The sequence below is a fragment of the Podarcis vaucheri genome (genome assembly GCF_965113315.1).
Source record: "Podarcis vaucheri genome assembly, chromosome: 12".
Lineage (NCBI taxonomy): Eukaryota > Metazoa > Chordata > Lepidosauria > Squamata > Lacertidae > Podarcis > Podarcis vaucheri.
Genome location: NC_138750.1, coordinates 55,640,430 through 55,656,817, shown reverse-complemented (window position 1 = coordinate 55,656,817; position 16,388 = coordinate 55,640,430). Strand labels below are relative to the sequence as shown.

At 48.4% G+C, this 16,388-nt stretch overlaps 1 protein-coding gene across 2 annotated transcripts in view; it reads right to left on the bottom strand.

Annotated features, from left to right (window-relative positions):
• The window catches only part of XIRP1 (xin actin binding repeat containing 1), a 34,385-nt gene extending 25,968 nt beyond the window's left edge, over positions 1-8,417 (bottom strand). Inside the window, exon 1 of one of the 2 annotated variants that reach the window (XM_082192098.1) lies at positions 8,324-8,417. The gene's annotated coding sequence lies outside the window, so the exon portion shown is untranslated. Of the gene's footprint in view, positions 1-2,011; positions 2,171-8,323 lie in introns of those variants that run through there. The other variant, XM_082192097.1, reaches the window with a different exon arrangement.
• Positions 8,418-16,388: the final 7,971 nt, after the last annotated feature.

Genomic DNA, 16,388 nt, shown 5'->3' with positions numbered 1-16,388 from the left:
ATGCCCCAAGAGTAGAAAGTCTCTCCACACCTTCCTCTCTTGCCTGTAGATAGTTCAGTTTGGCCCGGGTTGAGTTCTACTTTGACCCATGAAGCTATTTCCCCCAAAACTTGATTGCAAGGCCAATCCCTGCAACATGCAGGCTTGAAGTGCCTTCAAGGTGATGCCTTCAAGATGGCTGAACCATGGCACTTCAAAGCACCGTACAGGGCCTTTCCAAGCCCTGGGCGGTGCTTTGAAGTCATGATGACCAGCACCTGAAGTCACCCAACCGCCAGGTCAGGTTTCCACCCATTTGATGCAAAACCATCCACTCTCTAAAGGTAAAGGGACCCCTGACTGTTAGGTCCAGTCATGACCGACTTTGGGGTTGTGGCGCTCATCTCACTTTATTGGCCGCGGGAGCCGGCATACAGCTTCCAGGTCATGTGGCCAGCATGACTAAGCTGCTTCTGATGAACCAGAGCAGTGCGCGAAAATGCCGTTTACCTTCCCGCTGGATTGGTACCTATTTATCTACTTGCACTTTGCTGTGCTTTCGAACTGCAGTGGTGCCTCGCAAGACGGAATTAATTCGTTCCGCAAGTTTTGTCGTCTTGCGATTTTTTTCGTCTTGCGAAGCACGGTGTCGGGAAAGTTTTGGAAAAGCTCCAAAAATCACCAAAGTCTTAAAAAACCTCAAAAAAGGCTACCACACCGCGTTCTATGAGTTGCTCCTCGAAGTCAAGTCGCAACTGTATTAACGGTGCTAAGAAAAAGGAAACAAACTTGCAAGACGTTTCCGCCTTGCGAAGCAAGCCCATAGGGAAAATCGTCTTGTGAAGCACCTCAAAAAACCCTTTCGTCTAGCGAGTTGTTTGTCTTGCGAGGCATTCGTCTTGCGAGGTACCACTGTGCTAGGTTGGCAGGAGCAGGGACCGAGCAATGGGAGCTCACCCCGTCGTGGGGATTCGAACTGCCGACCTTCCGATCGGCAAGCCCTAGGCTCTGTGGTTTAACCCACAGCGCCACCCGTGTCCCTTATCCACTTTCTAGACTAGACCAAATATTTGCAGGGAGTCTCCATGTGTAGCTGTTTCAGCTGAGACTGATGGGAGTTATAGTCTCTGGAGAATCTCTGGTTGGGGAAGAGTGGTCTAAGGCAGGGTTCCTCAAACCTGGGTCTCCAGCTGTTTTTGAACTACAGTTCCCATCATCCCTGACCACTGGCCGTGCTAGCTAGGGATGATGGGAGTTGTAGTCCAACAACAGCTGGAGACCTAAATTTTGGGAATCCTGGTCTAGGGTATACAGAGCTGCCCTTTGGATTCTTTAGCTGATTGTAGGGGTTGGACTAGATGACCCTTGTGGTCCCTTCCCATTCTATAGTTCTTTGGTCTGATCACTCCATCACACAAGAGGTTTCGACTAGGCGCCTTCCAAGATCCCCCATTCCCAACTCTAAAATTCCACGCCACCATTACCCAGGTAATTAAATCACAACAATGACAATTAAAATAACACCCTAAAACCACAATATGAGATAAAACACAATGGAGGCAGGCGGGAAAGGTGTATGTCGGAAAGACCTGCAGCTTCAGGCTCTGAATGGCAGAAACCCCTCCAAGATCTCAGGAAGAGTAAAAATGTGTGTCTGGAGGGTGGGGTGGGACGTTTGTGGAAATACTCTCTTTATCCATTTTTCAGTGGATTTGCCCGAGACCTGAATCTAGGTCCACCCTTCACATCTGGGACCAGTTATGCCCACATCAAAAGACAGACCAGCTTCCGAAAACGTCAGGCCACAATCTGGATATGACTGTTCACCAGGCCAAAGGAACACATGCCTGACTACAGAAAAATAACAATGACCACCATCCGGCAGAAGTTTTGGCTCAACGTAGAAAAACCAGGTACATTAATCTGGCTTCGCTCAACGAGATATTTGACAATCCCTAACTCCACCTAAATCCACAGATTTAGCTTCCGTTAGCTTCCCCTTCCCTTTGCAATATCTCAAGGAATGACTTACGGAGAGTTCCCAGCAATCTGCAACGGCAAGTCCTGGGTTGGCGTCTTGGAAAGGCCTAGGGAGGAGAGACCTGCTCCACGCTCCGATCCTGGCTCTGAGTGTCTCCAGCCAGCCCCTCACAGCTGATTATATCTTGGAATCCTGAGCTATGTTGGGAGGGTGAAAAGGCTGGTCTATTTTTAGGGGGCAGGCGCTGCTATTCCATCAGGCTGAGTCAATCACGATTTCTTGTATGCCAGTATGGGAGCAGCAGAAGGAGCCTCAGCACGTCCTACAAAATTCGCGGTGCCAAGAGGGCTGACTCAGTCCGCGAAGCCCCCATTGCTGCCTCCACCCTCGGTAAATCGTAATTCGGTAAGGGAAGAAGCACATCGGGGACTAGGGACGCTTTGCTGAGTCATGCTCTGAGGTGTTGTGTCATGACGATGACGGCACCACGTCAAACGCACCTCGTGAGATCAGAAACTAATTTCAGACCATTAGCCCAGTCTAAAGCCCAGTTAAGCCCAAGGTCTTGGCCTGCAGTGATTTTGTTTGTTTGTTTGTTTGTTTTTTGCCCCTGTCCAGCCCAGGCCATTGGGACGCAGGTGGCGCTGTGGGTTAAACCACAGAGCCTAGGGCTTGCCGATCACAAGGTTGGCGGTTCAAATCCCTGCGACGGGGTGAGCTCCCGTTCCTCGGTCCCTGCTCCTGCCCACCTAGCAGTTCAAAAGCATGTCAAAGTGCAAGTAGATAAATAGGTACCGCTCCGGCGGGAAGGTAAACAGTGTTTCTGTGTCCTGCTCTGGTTTCACCAGAAGTGGCTCAGTCATGCTGGCCACATGACCCAGAAGCTGTCTGCGGACAAACGCCAGCTCCCTCAGCCATAGAGCAAGATGAGCACTGCAACCCCAGAGTAGTCTGCAACTGGACCTTATGGTCAGGGGTACCTTTACCTTTAGCCCAGGCCATGGAAGGTCTGTGTCTCATTTCTGGACCCTCATTTCAAGGGTCCCTCGAACTAATATAGACTGTAAGACAGGCACAGGCAAGGTGCCTCTGAGTATGTCAAGACCGGTGATCTCATACCCTCCGAAGGGATATGGCCCAAATATGGGACACCATCTTCTGGGACCGAAATCCTCCGCAAATCGCATGACCCACATGAGATTGCGGACCCAGAAAAAAAGCACTTTGGGGGGGGGCATGGTGAGATTGTGGACCCAAAAAAGCAGTTTTTCGGGCACAGTGCCCCAAAACACATGTTTTGGGGGTGCTGCATGAGACTATGGATATGAAAAGGCAAGATCTCAGCCCCAAATGAGGTAGTTGACAGGTATGTGCTCTTTTCCTGGTGTATGTGTGACATGTAATAATAATAATACTAATAATGATAATAATATATCACGCCTTTTCCCCAGAGCTGGACTCAAGGTGAGTCCATACATAGACTAAAGCAACACAGACAAAATGCAAACTGCTAAAAACATAGAAAAGATCACCATTAGTAAGTGTAATGGTTCTAGGGGTTGCTTATGTCCCCGGCTGGGTGGGTTGCCTAAGTGAACCTTTTCTGTCTGGCCAGCCACTCACTCGTGGCTGACTCAATCGCTGGCAGAATCCGTCAGTGGGCGTTTCTTAAACTTCTTCCAGCAAAGCAGCTCTTTGACGCCTAGTCTCCTCCTACTCTCTCTGCGCGAAAGCCTTCTGCGCAAGGAGGGCGTGGGCAACAGAGGGTCCCTACTCCCCCCGCTGGTCCCAGGCAAGGAGTCATGGGACTGCCTCGCCGCTTCCCCCATCTGCCCCCCTTCTCCACTGGTGCTACGCTGATTCTCATCCCCAGAAGATGGGCTGCTTTTCCCAATCCATGGACGCTCTCTGGAATCCCTCTGGCTTTTGCTCTCTCCCTCCGGCACTGATGGCAGTTCCCCGACAGTAAGTAATTAAACTCTAACAGAATTAAAACAATATTACACAAACAATTGATTAAATTACAAATAATAAAAACAGCACAGCGCTATTAAAGCTCCCTCCTTCAAAAACGGTCAGTTCCCAAAGGCCTGTTGGAATAAAAGTCACCACCTGCCAAAGGAAGAGCAACAAGGAGGGAGCCAATTTGGCTTCTCTAGGGAGTGAATTCCAAAGTTTGGGAGCCACCACCGAGAAGGCCCTCTCCCATTTCCCCATCAAGCATTCCTGTGAAGGTGGGGGGACCAAGAGAAAGGTCTCCCCCAAAGATTTCAGGACCAAGACAGGTATGGGAGAATATGGTCCTTCAGATAGCCTAGGCCAGTGGTGTCCAAACTTTTTTCAAAGAGGGCCAGATTTGATGAAGTGAAGGGCCGTGGGGGCCGGCCAAAGGGCCTACCAAAATTATTGGGCTTTTTATAAGGATTGAAGATGTTGAGGTTTTTTTAGGATTTTACCCCAGGAAATAAACTGCCACAGGGGATGGATTAAACCGACCGGCAGGCCGGATTAGGCCCCCAAACAGACTTTGGACATGCCTGGCCTAGGCTATCTGATTTAATCTGATTTTATATCAACTCCTGATTTTAATTACATGTCGATTTTTTAAAATATCAGTTTTTAAACTTTGTCTTTTATTTATTTGTCCTTTAGTACAATTTTCGTGTTTGCTCTGTTTTATTTTGTTTTGGAAAAGCTTGGTTCTATACATTTTGTTAAATCAAATAAATAAATAAGCCTTGGGGAAATGAGAAAACAGAAGAGGCAGCAAAAACTGTCCAGTCCGCTCATCCCTACGCATCTCGTAGCTATGTCACAAATGTGTCATTGTGTCACCCGGGCTTGTGACAGCCGATCTCTGGGTGACACTCGGGTGACCAAACATTTGAGGAGCATTCTTGGGAAAGGAATGGCTTTTCCCAGTGTCAGGTGTCATAGCTGGCAAGTGCATTTAGAGGCCTGGGGGCTGGGAAATGGAGCTTCCCCAAAAACGGAAAGGGTGACCTCATGCCGGTGGATTCCTCTCCCCTGCAGATTCATTCACCTTCACCCCGGACACTAAACAACAGCACACAGAAATGCCTCCTTCATGACAATTAGCTTATTTATGGATGTGGTGCGTCTATCGCCTTTCTGCATAAAAGGTATGCCTCTGAGGCCATAACCATCTTCCCTTCGCCTTCCGTAACGCAGCTTAAATAAAGAGCCATGAATAAGCAGTCACCCCCCCCCCAGGGTGAGAGAGCCTGGGTCCGTCTCAGGTTATCAACATAAAATACAACAAAAGTCAAACTTTTGTCATTAAAGGCGGAGAATAATGAGAAACCAAAATATGGAGAAAGGAAAAAAATCAAGAAATAGGGAGACAGAAAAGATAAAGAGAAGAAGGTAGATAGAGATAGATAGATGATAGATAGATGGATAGATAGATAGATGCTAGAAATAGAAATAGATAGATGCTAGAGATAGAAATAGATAGATGATAGATAGATGATAGATGATAGATAGATAGATAGATAGATAGATAGATAGATGATAGATAGATAGATAGATAGATACAGTGGTGCCCCGCAAGACGAATGCCTCGCAATACAAAAAACTCGCTAGACGAAAGTTTTTTCTGTTCGCGATTTGCCTCGCAAGACGAATTTCCCCTATGGGCTTGCTTCGCAAGACGAAAACGTCTCGTGACTTTTTTCTTTGACTAAAAACAAAGACATGTTTTGTTTATAAAGTTAATTTATTTTCCCTTAAATTTTTGAACTGCTCTTTACAGTATGTGTGACTTTAAAGAGCAGTTAATAAACTGTTGTTGTACCAAATTTGGCTTTGTTTGGACTTTTTTTTACCATAGGAACGCATTAATTGATTTTCAATGCATTCCTATGGGATTTCGTGCTAGACGACAAAAAATTCGCTAGACGACAAAAATTGCGGAACGAATTAATTTCGTCTTGCGGGGCACCACTGTAGATAGATAGATGATAGATAGATGATAGATAGATAGATAGATAGATAGATAGATAGATTGATAGATGATAGATGATAGAGATAGATAGATGATAGATGATAGATAGATAGATAGATACCCCACCCATCTGGCTGGGTTTCCCCAGTCACTCTGGGAGGCTCCCAACAGAATTAAAAGCACAATAAAACACCAAACATTAAAAATTTCCCTAAACACGATAATGTTAGACTCGGGACATAATGGTCTCATGCCCCTGCGTCCCAATAGATGGCAATGTCTATTACTTCACGATTACTTCAAAATATGAACCGCCCTGAGATATTTTGATGAAGGGTGGTATATAAATTTAATAATAATAACAACAACAATAATAATTGCACTTTGCTGTGTTTGGGGGCCCTCCTGTTCACTCTGCTGCAGGACTGGCCGAAGACATTTTGGCGCCTGAGGCAAGCAACAAAATGGCTTCCCTTCCTTCCCTGCCATAGAAGAAGGGGTGAGGGAAGATCTACATGGACCTCTGCCCCAAAGTCCTGCCCTGATGGCATGGAAAGGAGCAACAGAATCGTGCCCGACCTCCACACATTCCTCAGTAGCTGTGAACAGGGAGGCAAACACACTTCTGATGAATGGATGCGTTCGGTAGGTACAGTGGTGCCCCGCAAGACGAATGCCTTGCAAGACGAAAAACTCGCTAGACAAAAGGGTTTTGCATTTTTTGAGTTGTTCCGCAAGACAAATTTCCCTATGGGCTTGCTTCGCAAGACGAAACGTCTTGCGAGTTCTTGCGAGTTTGTTTCCTTTTTCTTAAAGCCACTAAGCCGTTAATAGCCGCTAAGCTGTTAATAGCTGCTAAGCCGCTAATAGCCGCTAAGCCGCTAATAGCCGTGCTTCGCAAGACGAAAAAACCACAAGACGAAGAGACTCGCGGAACGGATTAATTTCGTCTTGCGAGGCACCACTGTACAATCTTCTTCCACACTCATAGCCGCAGAAGAGGGGGCCAAACATGGGAGGGCTATTGCCTTCATGGGCCAACTCAGGGATTGTGGGAGTTGGAGTCCAACAATTTATGGAGGCCACAAGTTCTCCATTCCTGAATTAGGATTTCCGGGAAAAGCAAACAGCACTTTCGCCCACCAGATGGCACTCCGAGCTTTCTCAATGGTGATTGCTCTAACAATATTTTAATAGAAACCCCGCTGATAAATTGGTGAGAATAGAATAGCACTTCAATCATAAAAGTCCTGTTGTCTTTTCTAGCAAGATCTGTGCTTTTTGTGCAGTGTGTGGGAACACCAAGATTTTCCTTTTCCCCCTCCCCACCTTGGTATTTTTAATGAGTTTATAAAAATCTTCAAGTGATGCAAAAGTAGAGATGAGATTTAAACAAGGGTAAGGGATGCTGGTGGCACTGTGGTCTAAACCGTTGAGCTTAGGGCTTGCCGATCGGAAGGTCGGCGGTTCGAATCCCTGCAACAGGGTGAGCTCCCGCTGCTCGGTCCCTGCTCCTGCCCATCTAGCAGTTCAAAAGCATGTCAAAGTGCAAGTAGATAAATAGGTACCACTCCGGCGGGAAGGTAAACGGCGTTTCCGTGCGCTGCTCTGGTTTGCCAGAAGCGGCTTATTCATGCTGACCACATGACCCAGAAGCTGTACGCTGGCTCTTTCGGCCATTAAAGCGAGATGAGCACCGCAACCCCAGAGTCGGCCACGACTGGACCTAACTGTAAGGGGTCCCTTTACCCTTTACCTTTTAAGGTTCTTGAGGTGACACGATTGCTTGGGGACATGTCATTATGACAAATCTTGACCGGATTGTGTTTGGGAAAATAAAGGATTTCCCCACCCCCAGGGACCAAAACAGATTACCGTATTTTTCGCCCTATAGGACGCACTTTTCCCCCTCCAAAAATGAAGGGGAAATGTGTGTGCATCCTATGGGGCGAATGCAGGCTTTCGCTGAAGCCTGGAGAATGAGAGGGGTCGGTGTGCACCGACCCCTTTCGCTCTCCAGGCTTCAGGAAGCTCTGCGCAACCCTCGGGAGACCGGCTCCGAGGGTTGCGCAGAGCTGCCTGCAGTCCCGGGATCAGCGCAGCTCTGCACGGCCATCGGGAGCGGGGCACAAAGTCCCGCCCCACTCCTGATGGCCGCGCAGAGCTGTCTGCAGTCCCGGGATCAGCGCACTTCTCCCCATAGCCAGCCCCACAAGCTCGGGGGACAGCGGGGAGGCAGAGCGTGCCTTCCCGCTGTTCCCCGACCTGGTTCTTCCAGCCCTGCACTTGGGGGGGGGGGAAATAAATTTTTTTTCTTTATTTCCCCCCCAAAAAAACTAGGTGCATCCTATGGGCCGGAGTGTCCTATGGGGTGCAAAATACGGTAGTTCACTCACAGCTGTTGACTTTTCTTGAAGCATAGATAGCAGCTGCACCAAGCGTTGTCGAAGGGAGAGGAGATGCCTTCTTTCTCCTTGTGAGTAGCGCTTCCTGGATGGTGACAAAGTGACAAGACAAGGTGTGTTATGAGGCCAATAGGCATGATGTGAAGTCACTTGCTGAAGTCTCAAGACCTCAGGAAGAAACAGAGCACATTAAGCGAGGTGTGTTGATTTCAACAGGTCTAACATTTAGGAATACCGTCCATAGTAACCAAATTTGGACGATGGCTCGTGGGATCAGGGAGCAGGTCTCCGTCTCCATTTGGATACAACTGGGCGCCATTTTGAATCAAGATGGCTGACAAACCATTTAAAGCGGCCAGGGATTCACAGAATCATAGAAGTTGGACGGGACCACGTGGGCCATCTAGTCCAACCCCCTTCAATGCAGGAATCTTTGACCGAACATGGGATTCGAACCCACAACCCTGAGATTAAAGAGACTCATGCTTTACGAGCTGAGCTATGATCGAAAATGGGACCTGGGAAGCTGCCTTAATATAAGTTAGCCCACTGGGTCCACCTAGCTCACTACTGTAAACACTAACTGGCTGTAGCTTTCCAAGATTTCAGAAAGGATTTATTATGTACTAAGTTGAATAGGACCCAAAATGCAACAGTCTGATTGGTCCTAAAACAATAGGATTCAGAATGCAGCAGTCTGGTTGGTCCTAGGACAACAGGACCCAGAATGCAGCAGTCTGATTGGTCCTAGAACAATGCAACAGTATGATTGGCCTGCAGGAGCCATCCAATCCAGCTCCAGGTGGAAGTGAATCCGCAACCTGATTGGTCTACATGAGAATCCCAGAATTAGCCAATCACGTGCGGCCCATTGTGTAAATAATGTATATAAAGCAGATATTTTGGGGAAACTTTCATTCCCTCGCTACTATGAGCTGAATAAGGTAAAGGGACCCCTGACCATTAGGTCCAGTCGTGGCCGACTCTGGGGTTGCGGCGCTCATCTCGCTTTATTGGCCGAGGGAGCCAGCGTACAGCTTCCGAGTCATGTGGCCAACATGACTAAGCCACTTCTGGCGAACCAGAGCAGCGCACGGAAACGCCGTTTACCTTCCCGCCGGAGTGGTACCTATTTATCTACTTGCACTTTGACATGCTTTTGAACTGCTAGGTTGGCAGGAGCAGGGACTGAGCAACGGGAGCTCACCCCGTTGCAGGGATTCGAATCGCCAACCTTCAGATCGGCAAGTCCTAGGCTCTGTGGTTTAACCCACAGCGCCACCCGCGTCCCTTATGAGCTGAATAAAAAGCATGAAATCCACACTCGACCCCGAGTATCTTTCAGGATTCTTGCCCCTGCCTCACACTCTTTGGAATAAGAAAAGCCACCCACCTCGCCGTCCGATTTGTTTTCTTGAAGGTGGGTGACGACGTGGCACTTCCCCTCTCTTCTGCTTTTTCCCTGGGAAAGAAGCAAGGAAGCAGGCTTGGACTCAGCGCTCGGCTGATGGGTGGCTGCCATTTTCCGGGACGCGATCTGGCTCTTCCTAGGAAGGTCAGCAGCTGATGTTCCGGCAAGGAATCCGCCAAGGCTTGGTGAAGATGCAGTTCTTCGTGAGTCAATGCTAGCCTGGGAATCAGAGCTCTTGTTCTTCACTTCTCCTGTTTGTCGGAGGGTGAAATTCTCCGCGGATCTGCTCCCGGGGGCTCTGTGGTCATTGCTTTGGATGATGTCTGATTCGGGGCCAGACCCATCCGCTGGGGCCTTCTGCAGAAGCCTTCTCTCTAGGACCTGAAACCGTAACAAAGAACGGGCTTACCGGCTATGCCATATATCTATATATTCTGTTATTTTAGCACATGCCACTGGGGCAAAAGACTCGTCCTGCAATGTTTAACCTTCTCTCGCTTCGAACTTCACTCTCCAGTCAGGTGACCTGTTACACTTGAACGACTCTCCTTGCCATGATTATTCATGATCTGGACAGCTATTTTTTTTAACAAAATGCAATACCCATTTGTTTTCAACATTATCCATCCCCCTGAACTCCATATGTGGGTCCAGGTGTGCCAACTCTAGGGGCCAAAGGCATGTCGGTCCCCTCAATATTTGTTTAAAGGCTGTTGGGCCCCTACAATCTTGGGGGCAACTGGTGCCTCTGTTCAGGTACCAGTGCCCTAAATAATAATAATAATAATAATAATAATAATAATAATAATAATAGTTGTACCTCACCCATCGGCTTCCAACATTTGGAAAAACATAATAAAACTTTAAATAGTTTTTTAAAACTGCCTTTATATGTCTTCTAAATTCTGAAGCGAAACCCCTGCACCCTTTGAATTTTGTGGAAGAGGAAGTTTTCTTTAAATATATATTCTGCAAAAGAAGCAGAATGTCAAGATGGAGGCAGAGTTTCGGTTCCAGGGTGGTTCGTCTGTGCGTGAGAGGACATTGCTGGGTAAGGATAGCCATATTGATTCGTACGCCGTTGGGGTGAGGGAGGAATAGGTCAATTTATTAAATTTATATACCGCCTTTCATCCAAAGATCTCAGGGAAGTTCACAGTCTAACTTAAACCTCTTCGGCCTTCTCGCTCACCTTTGGCTTCTCTTCACTTGTGGAAGCATTTTCTGATATATTCTGATACCTACAAGAAGGAAAACAGACCTCAGGGAAACAAAAATGAACCAGCCATACCACTCTTAGGACAGGACTGGCCGACCTGTGGAACTCATGGCCACTTGGGGTGACTTCTCCCATCACTTCTGACCAGTGCTGGCTAGGGTTTATGGGAGTTGGTGTCCAACAGCACCCAAAGTTAAGGTTACCAGATTTTTTTCAATGAATCCGGGGACACTTTAATTAATTAATTAAAGTAATTAATTACTACACATTTGGGACGTTGATGCTGCAGCGATGGCAGAGGGGCGGCAGCTGCCTTGACCTCAACTGCCACGTTTCCCCTTCCTCCGAGGCTTGAGAGCCAGTGTGGTGTAGTGGTTAAGAGCGGTGGACTCATAATCTGGTGAACTGGGTTCGCTTCCCCGCTCCTCCACTTGCAGCTGCTGGGTGACCTTGGGCCAGTCACACTTCTTTGAAATCTCTCAGCCCCACTCACCTCACAGAGTGTTTGTTGTGGGGGAGGAAGGGAAAGGAGAATTTTAGCCGCTTTGAGACTCCTTCGGGTAGTGATAAAGCGGGATATCAAATCCAAACTCTTCTTCTATCTCCTTTCTCCATGAGCCTGGGCAGCCCCTGAGTTGTTGGTTCTTCGGTGGTGGTGGGGAAGCGGTGCGTGGTGGGTCAGGCATGGAAGGTGGAGAAGGAGGGCCGAGAGCGGAGGCGGTGGTGAGGCACGATGCCTCCCTTCCCATCAGAGCAGCCCCAATCCGATTCCTACTTGCGTGCAAGCAGGAGGGGCGGGGATCCCTCAGCTGGTAAGCGAGGCTTCACACTGCCTTTCGGAGCAGTCCCATCCCAACTCCTACTTGCGTGCAAGCAGGAGAGGGCAGGGATCTCTCAGGCAGCGCGATGCTTCCCTTCCCATCGGAGCAGCTCCAATCCCATTCCTACTTGCGTGCAAGCAGGAGGGGGCGGGGATCCCTCAGCTGGGAAGGGAGGCTTCCCGTTGCCTAACTCAGTGTTTTTCAACCTTTTTTGGGCAAAGGAACACTTGTTTCATGAAAAAAATCACGAGGCACACCACCATTAGAAAATGTTAAAAAATTTAACTCTGTGCCTATATTGACTATATATAAAGTAATTCTCTTGAATAGGAATCAAATAATCACAAATCAAATAAACACAAACACTTAACATCAGTGGTGGGATTCAAAAATTTTAGTAACCAGTTCCAACATTCAAGCATGGTTTAATATTTTTTTCTTTAATGGCAAACAAAAACGTCGCGGACCGTTCTCTGCTCAGCGGGGATCGATCCGCTGATCCCTGCTGAGCCGGCGGATGACAGCTCCGTCTCCACACTGTGTCAGAGCCCCGCTGCTCTCTATGGGGAATCGGATGAGAGCGGACCGCCTGTCCGCTCTCATCCGATCCCATCCGATCTGATCCCCACCTAGGACGGATGGAAAATAGGGTGGACACAGTCCGGCGCCCGCCTAGTGGGCGAAAATTTGACATTATTTTTTTAAAAAATCTTTCGAATTTTTCAATTTTTCCCACGGCACACCAGGCAACATCTCGCGGCACACTAGTGTGCCACGGAACAGTGGTTGAAAAACACTGGCCTAACTGCCCCCTCCTGCTTGCACACAAGTAGGAGTTGGCATCAGGGCTGCTCCGATCGGCAGCATGAAGCCTCCCTTCACAGCTTAGTTGCTGGGGTCAGGGAAGGTGGAGGCAGCCCAGAAGCTGCATCTTAACGCCCCTGCACACCACCATCATACGAGGACTGAGCAGCTCCTGAAGCCAGCCAGAGCCAACTGCTCCGGGCTGCTGAGACTGCCGCTGCTGCATTTCCCAGGGACATTAGATGAAATCCGGGGACATTCTGGGGATTAAATTTGTCCAGGGACTTAGTCGCAAATCCGGGGACTGTCCCCGGGAAACGGTGACGTCTGGTAACACTATCCAAAGTGCCACAGGTTCTCCACCTGTGCCTTATGAGAACTACATCTCCCATACAGTGGTACCTCTGGTTAAGTACTTAATCTGTTCCGGAGGTCCGTTCTTAACCTGAAACTGTTCTTAACCTGAAGCACCACTTTAGCTAATGGGGCCTCCTGCTGCTCCGCCGGAGCACGATTTCTGTTCTCATCCTGAAGCAAAGTTCTTAACCCGAGGTACTATTTCTGGGTTAGCGGAGTCTGTAACGTGAAGTGTAGGTAACCTGAAGGGTCTGTAACCCGAGGTACCACTGTATGTCCCTGCACCCTGGCATGCTATTAGCCAACACAAAGGGAAAGGGAGAAATGGAGAGAATTGAACCCCACCTCCATCTCTCTCCAGCCATTTGTTGTTGCTGTTCCTGGACTACCAGTAATTTAGTGGAAAGGGAAGGGAGAGGCTGTGTTTGGGATTGTGGGGGGACAGTTTGGGAGGTATGTGGACTAGCTTTCACTTCTCAGAGGCTGTTTTCCCCGTCAGCTGGAACCGGGATTAAAACAGAGACTCCGCAAAGCATTTGGTTACTATCATACTGTCTTATCCAGAAATTCCTTATCCCGTGGCCAAGCTTCTCCAGTAATGCTGTTCAAAATAAGCAATGTTCAGCTGAGATCCCCTGCACAGTTAGTTAAAAGTTTCCATGCTTTTTCTTGCTGTTCGGAGATGGCATGAGGGTTGTTGATGAATTGCCCCTTATTGAGACCGTTTCTTGGGCTTTAGTGATTGATGCCCTTTCATTTTCACTTTGCATTGCTTGTATAGCACAGTGTTTCCCAAACGTTTTTGGGCAACGGCACACCTGTTTACCGGAAAAAAATCTCGCGGCACACCACCATTAAAGCCCCGCCCCGTGACGTCAGCGCGCAGCGTCACGCCGGGAGGGACACACAAAAGTGAAAGTTTTTTCCCTTCCCCTTGCCGGGGTGGGAGGAGGCAGCAGAGCGAGGGACTGAGGGACGGCGGCAGCTGAGGCGGCGGCGGCTGTTGTGGTGGTGGCGGCGATAGCGGGCGGAGGAGGAGCCGTCGCCGGGAGTTGCTGCTGCTGCTGTTGCTGCTGCTGCCCGGACATGCCGGCCTCCTCCTCCTCCGCTGTCTCGCGCTCCTCCCTTTTGCACGCGCTGCCCCGCCGCTCAGCACCACCACCGCGGAGCCGCCCCCGGCTTGACGCGGATCCTCGCCACCGCCGCCTCTCGCCGCCCGACTCGCCCGCCTCCCTCCCACGGCACACCAGCCGGTGTCTCACGGCACACTAGTGTGCCGCGGAACACCGGTTGGGAAACACTGGTATAGCAAAACAACACTTTACCTATCAAAGAAAGCCAAGGAAAAAAGCAACACCAGGAAATAAGTAATTAAAGCCACACTAAAAAAGCACGCTAAAGGCATTCTCCTTACTGAACCACTAATTCCGAAACGGACTTTCTTCCCAGAGGTGCAGCTCCAAAATTCTGTTTTCTCCCTGGAGACTCCGAAGTATTCGACAATCTCTGGGAAGCCCTTGATCTCACGCTGGGACTTCTGTCCATGTCAGCAAATCAGCATCATTGCATCCTTTCACCTGGTGGTACATTAAGAAGAAGCTTCTGAAGGTGCGAATTCAAGACATTCCAACAAACCAGACATTAAGGAAGGTTGTGCGCTGACGGAGGTGCGTTGAAAGGGGAGAAGGATGGGGAGAGATGTTCAAATGGATTAAAAACCAGTTTGCTCCTGCAAAAAGTACTGGCGGCCACCGACGTGGATAGCTTTAGTAGAGGGTGAGACGAAAACCATGGACAAGAAATTTATCAATCTCTTACCAATCTCTTACCAATCTCTTACCAAATTTATCAATCTCTGGCTAAGGTTGATCGGAACTAGAGTGCAATAACATCTGTAGGACTCTAGATTGGCTATCCTTGAGCTCAGATGAAGTTCTGAGTTCGAATCCCCTTTCAGGCATGAAAGTTGCTTGGGGGCTGCAAGACAACTCCCTCCCACAGCCTCCCTGGCGGCTCTTTGAGGTTAATGTGGAACCTTTGGAGGTCCGCTTTGAGTGCCTTGGAGGAAGTATGGCATAGACACAGGAGGAAGTGATTTATTTATTTGTTTAAGATGGTTAACAGACCATGGTACTTACCTGCCAACGGTTGGTTTCCTAGCCCACACTGGAACACAGCAAAAGCATCCTGAAGACTTCTCCAGGTGGGACTTCCAGTCTCTTGCCTTTTGTCTGGGCTGTTTAGCTGCAGCAACCAGGTGGGCAAAGTCCACTGACTATGGGATCAAATTAAACATTAAAAGTTAGGCCTTGAGAACAGCAATGGCAGAGCTTGAGAGGCGAGAGAAAAAAAATTGGTTTTCTTGTGGGGGAGGGGCTTTAGTCAGATCTGCAAACCCCACTACAGCGGTACCTCGGGTTAAGAACTTAATTCGTTCTGAAGGTCCGCTCTTAACCTGAAACTGTTCTTAACCTGAAGCACCACTTTAGCTAATGGGGCCTCCTGCTGCTGCTGCACCGCACAGCATAATTTTCTGTTCTCATCCTGAAGCAAAGTTCTTAACCCGAGGTACTATTTCTGGGTTAGCGGAGTCTGTAACCTGAAGCGTCTGTAACCCGAGGTACCACTGTACTTGATAGGGATGGGAACTAAAACGGATTTACGTAATCTCGATCTAATCCTCTAATTTCTTTCTAATGTGGGATACTTGGGCATAAGGCTTACTTGAGTTATCTTGGAGCTACTTCTTTGTAAATTTGCCCTTGGCTTGTGCAGGTTGAGCTATTTGTGTGTGGAATAGCATTTCTCAAACTTGGGTCCCCAGCTGTTGATGGACTACAACTCCCATCACTCCTAGCTAGCAGGACCAGTGGCCAGGGATGATGGGAGTTGTAGTCCAACAATAGCTGGGGACCCAAGTTTGAGAATTTAGTGGTCTCTGATGGAGGATTCTCATAACGCTAGGAATTTTATTTTATTTATTTTGGGTCTGTTCTCACTTTATGATTCTAAGAGCTTTGCGGCACAAATAGCTGATGTTAATATGTTAACAAGAGGGCCATTGGGGCACCAAAAGAATATTCTTCCTGGCTATTCATTGTCCAGGAATGTCCTTTGTTCAGGGTGTGGAAAGGGGAAGGAGGAAGAACTTTGACAACAGGATTGTGCTAGTAAGCAAAAACTCAAAAACTGAAACTTAAAGCTCTTCCTGGTCTTAGCCAATGGTTTCCTTAACTTGGGAAGACTTTACTATAGTGGGAAATTGATGAAGAGGTGCACCACTCATTTCTCGGGTTAGGGGGCTGGATCCAGAAAAAGCCTTTCAGAAAATAATGAAGTTCAACATGCTGTTATAATTTGGGGAGGGGTGTAGGCCGCATGCCGAGATCCTTCTAATTCCTGGATACAGCAAGTGTTAAAATCTAAGCAAGGATTCAAAATCCT